Here is an 8297-nt window from a genome sequence, read left to right as displayed (position 1 = left end):
CTAATTTGTTTATAGAGAAAGCAATGGAATTATTGTATTTTGCTTGTGCTTTTTATTTTGTGTGTAAATAAAACTTCTTATAACATAATGTATAAGTTACAATGGGGGATTTTTTTATTACCGTACGGGTTTGGGCGAAAGGGTCTCAGATTTTCATGAAACTTTTTCCACAGACAAAGCTCATAGATTTATGAACGAAAAAAAAATTGAGAAAAATTCAGGGTCGCCTATTTTCTCAAAAACTCAGGTGGGTTTTCCCCTGACACTACTTAATTTGAAAAATCATAACTCAAGAACGAAGCATCGTAGAAACAAAGTTTTTTTTTAGAAAATGAAAGCAAATTTTCTCAGAAATCTAAAAATAAATATGAGCTGGATAAAGTTTTCCACAAAATTTTTCACAGTTGAGAAGATTTGTAAAGAAAAGCCGAAAAACTATGCCCGAACTCATGGAAAATTTTCAAAAACATATTTTTGAGAAGGTTATTCCATAAGCTTTATTCGCTGAAAGTTGTGGAATGCACTTTTTTCTTTTTTCAGTTATGGCCAATGTTGTTGAAAATGTCCAAATGTTCCATATAAGCCTTTTTTTTTTTTTGAAAAATCATAACTCTAGAACGAAGCATCGCAGAAACAAAGTATTTTGATGAAAATGTAAGCAAATATAAATATAAAAAAAATAAGTCGAAAAAGTTTTCCACGAAATTGTCCACTGTTGAGAAAATTTGAAAGAAAAGCTGGAAAAACTATGACCAAACCCGACAAAAATTTCGAAAAAATATTTTTGAGAAGGTTATTTCATAAGCTTGGATTGCTGTAATGTTTGGAATGCACTTTTTTCGTTCCTGAGTTATGGCCAGTTTTGTGGAAAATGACCATATAATATAGGCTTACATGGTCATTTTTCAACAAAATTGGTCATATTTCAGGAACGAAAGAAGTGCATTCACACAGCAATCCAAGCTTATGAAATAACCTTCTCAAAAATATTTTTTTCGAAATTTTTCCACGAATTCAGGCATAGTTTTTCTGGTTTTTCTTTATGAATTTTCTCAACGGTGGAAAACTTTTTCCACTTCATATAATTTTTTGGATTCCTGAGAAACTTTGCTTTCATTTTCATTAAAAAACTTTGTTTCTACGAAGCATGGTTCTTGAGTTATGATTCTTCAAAAAAAAAAAGTTTGTGTGGCACATTTGGACATTTTTGAACAAAATTGGCCATAACTCAAAAACGAATAAAAAATGCATTCCAAAAATTTCAGCAATTAAAGCTTATGAGAAAATCTTCTCAAAAATATATGTTTGAACATTTTCCATGAGTTCGGGTATAGATTTTTCGGCTTTTCTCTACGAATTTACTCAATTGTGGAAAATTTTGTAGAAAATTGTGTCCAGTTCATTTTTTTTAGATTTCTGAGAAAATTTCATTTTTTTCATTTCCTTAAAAAAACTTCGTTTCTACGATGCTTTGTTTTTGAGCTATGATTTTTCAAAGTAAGTAGTGTCAGGGGAAAACAAGAAATTTCTACCCGAGTTTTCCGGAAAAATAGGCGACCCTGAATTTTTCTCAATTTTTTTATTCATTTATCCATGAGTAATACTCATTGAGTATCCATGCCAAGTACAGCTGGCGACGAGGATGACCCCATAGTAAGTTTTTGAATTTTCCTTTGGAAAAGTCTCAGGCCATGGAATATTCGATGGATGTTCATTTTTCTAATGCAAAATCACTTGACTATTTCTGTGGAGTCCTAAAATGTTTCTCTGATGTTTCGATATTTTATTAAATCTCAATATTCCAGGATTGTCACGGATTTTAGGAATTAAAGGCGAAATTTTCGACGCCATCGGTGAACTTCCAAGAGTTTTAACTGAATTTTTGTGGTGTTAAGGTAGGATCCTCAGAATCTTCAAAGAAAATCAAAACTTTGGGTTTTTGGAGCGTTTTTTTAAATTTTTTTTTGGAATTTGGAAAAATTATGGAATTTATCACAAAATTTATGAATTTTAGAACCAAATTTTATTACTCATCGACAGCATTTCTCAACATTTCGGTGTAATTTTGAAATGTTCAGCCTGATGTGTGAATATTTGCTATGAATATTCGCTGAATTTTCAAAATTTTCACAAGAATCTTGAGATCGCATATTAATTATGCAACATAACTGAAGAATTATTCTTCCGAAACTTCAGAATTTTAAAAGGAATGTTAATATTTCTGAGGAAGGTTTTAATTTTTTGGATTGCTATCGGCGTTTTGAAATGTAAGAATTTGTCAGTAAAATCTAAGGATATTTTTTTAAATCTTCGTCAAACTTATGATTTTTGTTGAAATTTCAGTATTTAAGTATATTTGTATTTCTTATAAATTCCTTGTTTTCTCTTGGAAATTTTAAAGTCTCGTCGGAAGTACATTTGACGATTTTTGAATATATTTTTATATATTTTTTGGATGGAATTTTGGAATACTCGAGAGGACTTTTGTCTTAAGTAATTTAAAAAATGTTTTTACAACGTTTGATTGCTTTCATTTTTATTAACGTGTATTTTAACATAAAGCTAATGCTTCACTCAGGGGATTATGAAAATAAATCCACATGCTCCGGTGGGAATCGAACCCACGACCCACAATTCGCTAGACGGACGCTTCTGTTCTCTAAGCTACAGACCTATCGGAGCAAGTAGATTTCTTTTAATAGTTCAAATCTCAATTCGTTTATCCAATACGTGTTTTTGTTGTGCGCATGAATGTAAAAGAAATCAAACGTTGAAATTTCCACCCGGTTTGGTTAACCTTAGCAAAAATCGAGAAATTCACTCATATTTTTCCAAAACTTAGAGGTGAAAATTTTCAGTGATTTTTATAAACATTGCTCAACGTAGAAATTTCAGCATTTCCAACGAAATCTTAAAATTCTCTATAATGTTCTCTCAAGGCTCTTGTCAGAATTCAGGAACAGGGTCCGTTTGGTAAAGTTCAAAATTTGAAGTACGAGGTGAATTTTAGCTTGGTGAAACAATGAATCCTCCGTTCTTGCAATGGCATGATACAAACAGAGAACGTATTATGCTTTACTGCCTAATTTGCTGTTATTTGGGCCAAAATAAAGATCACCATGTTGTTGTATTCTCCATTTTTGCCTCTTCAACAAAACAATGGCTGAAAGTTTTACTCAAAAAACCGCTTTGCGCCGCTTTCATTTAAATTTGGGATTTCCGCGAATTTAACAAAATTCTCGACTGAGTAACGTAACTTTTCAGTGTTTTTCGTGAAATTTTCGTTTATTTTTTAATATTTAGAAACTTGTTAGATTTTTCGAATTTTTGACGGATTCATGATATTTTTAACGACTATTTTTACATTCTTGACAAAGAATCAAGATTTTTTGTCAGTTGTTTGGAACGTCAAGCAAGATATTGACTGCAATTTAAGAAATTTAGAAAATATATATTCTAATTTCAAAATTTTCGTAAATTTTCCGGACGAATCTTAGGTGTGTTGTTATGAGTTCAGTGATTTTTTATGTTGTTGGTATAATTTCCGTTAGGATTCCGAAATTGTTTGATTGATTGTTTCAAATTGATTGTTCAAATTGTTGCAAAGAATCTATATTTTTTCTTTTTGAAATGTTTTTTTCCCTGTTTTTATGGAACTGATAATTGTCAGAATTTTGAAATTTTCCTCTGATTGTTCCAGTTTAAACTTACAACTTATGTGGGGATTTCCAAATGTTCTGCTTTATATCGAAATTTCCTCGCAAAAACTCAGAAGTTATTTTTTCAATATCCGCTTCTCCGTTAGACTGCACAGTAGGATCACTTTAATATTAATATTTCTGGGATGTACAAAGTTTAGAAAATAAGCTCGCTCATGATATACGTGAAAAAATCATAATTACTGGTGAAATAAAATGTTTTTTTTTTATCACTGAACAGATTCTGGATTTAGAACTATTACTGGAATTTGAAATTTTCAGAGAAATTTCTGAAATTTCGTCATATTTCGTCTATTTCTGTTTTTTTTTTATCAATTTCCGGTTAGATTTAGGTTTTTGGCAGTGTTGCGGGCTGTCAAGAGATATCTAGAAAGTCCACATTATGGCGTCCTTCATGTGCGTAATTACAGCGGTTTGGCCCCCAGCTCCGAAGTCCTGCACGCTGGATGTATTACAGAACAAGCGCATACGACATTGGAACTAAGGGGCCAAATGGGCTGTAGTTACACGCATGCCGTCCTTATAAAATGTAGACTTTTTTTCAAGGTTTCAGTATTTTCTACAGAAATGCAAATTTTTTGTTGATTTTTTAAAATGTCATGCCAGTTTTCATCAATTTATGGCGAATTCTTAAAATTTTCAGATGAAATAAGAGAATACCTCTAAGTTTTCGTCAGAGCTAGAGATTTCAAGTTTTCACGTTTTTTATCATTTTTTTATGAATGATTAACCGCAGAATCTACGAGATATATTATGTACTGCATGGAGCTGTGATAATGAGATTACTGTCAAGTCAATATTGGCATCCCGGAGTGCATTTTTTTGAATTTTTGCAAAACGTCAAAATCTCCGAGCTTTCATCGAAATTTCCAAACTACACATTTTACCTCGCATATAGATTCGTTGCACCAATTGGTATGAACATCGTACATAGGAACTGTTCCCTGTACAAAAAGAATTTCACGTTTTTAACAAAATGAAAAAAGGTATGACAGAACGAATGTCTACCACTGTACTGAGCGAAATATTATTTGTTTCGGTGAAATATAAAAATGTTCATATGCATTCATTTCATTCATTTATTTAGTATTACATCAATTCAAGATAAAACTGAATCAACAATATTTCTCCATAATACACGGTTCGTGGCTGCCGCTCGCCATCCTCGGTCGCGCCCGATGCTCGCCAAGTCACGCTCCACCTGGTCCGCCCATCGTGCTCTCTACGCTCCACGCCTTCTTGTGCCAACCGGATCAGTTGCAAACACCAGCTTTGCAGGGTTGTTGTCCGGCATTCTTGCAACATGCCCTGCCCACCGTATCCTTCCGGCTTTGGCCACCTTCTGGATGCTGGGTTCGCCGTAAAGTGCAGCGAGCTCGTGGTTCATCCTTCTCCGCCACATACCGTTCTCCTGCACACCGCCGAAGATCGTTCTTTGCACGCGTCGCTCGAAAACTCCGAGTGCTTGCAGGTCCTCCTCGAGCATGGTACATGTCTCGTGCCCGTAGAGGATCACCGGTCTTATTAGCGTTTTGTAGGGTAAAAGGGTATAATACGCCCCACTGGGGCAAAACGCCCCCCTTCATTTTCTAGCGATTCAAGCGCTTTTTGCATGCGGGATCGATTGGAAATCTTAAATATTGTTGATTAATTGCCATCAAGCTGATCCGTTAGTTGATTGGTATAGAAAAGCAATAAAAATATCAAAAAGTCTGAAATCGAGGCTTTTGGCGTAATATTTTACCTCTTGCAAGCTGGCTTCATTGTAAACGAAGCTAGTTCTGTTCGCTTATGTTATTTTGCAACTTTTATGAAGTTAAACACTTGTTAAAAGGCCCTCCTAGGATAAGCATGTGGTAGAATTATTCCCTGGTACAGTTTTATCACGGGGCTGGACGTTTTTCTTTTGATGGGGCGTATTGCCCCGTTTGTTTTGCTAAGGTAAATTTTGGGACGTTTTCGGAAAACGTTCCAAAGCTTCCATAGCAGCCCCTCCAGAGGTAAAGTTCTCATGCAACATTTCACTGACTTTAGAAACAACGATTTGCAGTGGGTAATAGATGGAATAAGGCGTCAATTTTAGATATATTGCCATTTCTGCTTAGGGGGGCATATTATACCTGTTTACCCTACATGGTGCATTTGATGCGTGGGTGAATCTTTTTCGACCGCAGTTTCTTCTGGAGCCCGTAGTAGGCCCGACTTCCACTGATGATGCGCCTCCGAATTTCCGACTCACGTTGTTGTCAGCCGTCAGTAAGGATCCGAGGTAGACGAATTCCTCCACCACCTCGAAAGTATCCCCGTCTATCGTAACATTACTACCCAGACGGATACGATCGTGTTCGGTTCCGCCTACCAGCGTGTACTTTGTTTTTGAGGCATTCACCATCAGTCCGACCTTTGCTGCTTCGCGTTTCAGGCGGGTGTACAGTTCTGCCACCGTCCCAAATGTCGTCCGCAAAGCACACAAATTGACCGGATTTTGTGAAAATCGTACCCCGGCTGTTGAGCCCGGCTCGTCGCATCACACCTTCCAGAGCGATGTTGAAGAGTAGACATGAGGGTCCGTCACCTTGTCGCAGTCCCCGGCGAGATACGAATGAACTGGATAATTCACCCGAAACCCTTACGCAGTTCTGCACACCGTCCATCGTTGCTTTAATCAGTCTAGTCAGCTTCCCAGGAAAGCCGTTTTCGTCCATGATTCTCCATCGCTCTGCGCGGTCGATACTGTCGTATGCCGCTTTGAAGTCGATGAACAGGTGATGCGTTGGGACCTGGTATTCACGGCATTTCTGGAGCATTTGCCGTACGGTAAAAATCTGGTCCGTTGTCGACCGGCCGTCAATGAAGCCGGCTTGATAACTTCCCACGAACTCATTTGTTTTAGGTGACAGACGACGGAAAATGATCTGGGATAGCACTTCATATGCATATACATTTCAGGGTTATATTTAAAACATCATAATCCTCAATGAAACTTTGAAGTTTTGGAGAAATCCCAGAATTTTTATCATAATTATGGAACTTGAGAAGTTTTCAGTGGAATCTCAAGATATTGACAGATGTATTTAATTTTCGCCGAGAAATGAAAAAAAAAATGTCAAAAGTTTTTTTTTCGAATAAAACCAATATTTTTTGATTTCTAAATTTTTGGCCGAACTTTATGTAATGAAATTAGTTCAAAATTTCGAATTTGCATCCGAATTTAAGCATTTCACTGGAGTTTCTGATGTTATTTTCAAATCGTTGATTATAAAAATACAGTTTTCCAGCTAAATATTTAATTTTTTCGGGAGAATCCAATTATTTTTCCTAGGTTTTCGGAATTTCTGTTGGGATTTTCGAATTAACCGGCAGAATCTTGAGACTTTTCTTCAACAAAGGAGTTAGATTTTTCCGCAAAACTAGAACTTGAAAATCTTTGTATATAAAAATGATTTTGTCTATCTGTCTGTCTGACCTTTACGGATTCGGAGACTACTGAACCGGTATGCGAAGGTTGTTGGGACTGGGGAAGGTTCTTAGAATGATCTGAGACTCCTCACACATTTGTAAGGGGAGCTTCCAAACAAATGAAGTAGTGGTGGCTTCTCTACGGAGCTGTATGTCAAAAAAAAACACGGTAGGCAGGCAGTACGACGTGTGTCGGGACAGCTACATAACGAGTTTGAGATTTTCTTGAAAAGTCCTTGGAGTTTTTCCAATATAATCTCAGGACTTTCTCTCAAGTTTTCAAAAATAAACAAAACAATTTACAACAAAACCCTAAATTGTTTTTATTTCGATATTTTGAAAATTACGGATGATTTTAGGAATTTACCGACAAAATCTCAGAGTTTAGCAAGAAATTTATGAACGTTTGGTGGAATTTTGAAACTTATCCGGTGGAATTTCAACATTTTCCTTGCTGTTTTCTTTAGTTGGATCAATAAAAGGAATTTTGGAAGAAATCTCCAACATGCCTTACAATTTAATTCAAATAAAAATATTTAATCAAGTGATACTGTATCATTTGCATATTCCTAGCAGGTTGCTTTTTGATATGGTGGCTTCTTCTGCAGTTATAACAATCCAGCGTTGGATGATCGAGAGGACTAAATCCTTTTTCTATATTTTTCGAAAATAACACTTTTTCACATTCCTCTAGTATTTTTTGAAGTGGTGGTACTGAGTGCCATTTCTGTTATTTCTTTATATTGACTTTATTTAATGCTAAACCTTCAATATTGAAGAGCTGAATAAAGAAATGTAGAGTAGTTGGATAATCTTTTATTGAGTATCATATTCAGCATACGATGATAGGCTTTACAATAGATACGTTATACACTCAACAAACGACTATTCAACTTGATATTCAGCTTCCAGCTTATTCAGCTATTGACACCATTAACCAACCATTGTTCAGCTACGATTCTTACTGTTCAGCTACCATTGTTACTTGGGTACTGTCGTTATTTATGTGTTTAGTCTTTCAAGATGTTAAACTCTACGCATCACGACTGTGTACTACTTTTAGCAAGCTTGTCTGGGTCGTATTGACTGCAACATCCAACTACGATTAAATTTTAATTT

The sequence above is a fragment of the Aedes albopictus genome, chromosome 2, assembly GCF_035046485.1.
Source record: "Aedes albopictus strain Foshan chromosome 2, AalbF5, whole genome shotgun sequence".
NCBI classification, from domain to species: Eukaryota; Metazoa; Arthropoda; class Insecta; order Diptera; family Culicidae; genus Aedes; species Aedes albopictus.
The sequence above is the reverse complement of the archived record's forward strand: the minus strand, read 5'-3'. Positions refer to the sequence as shown.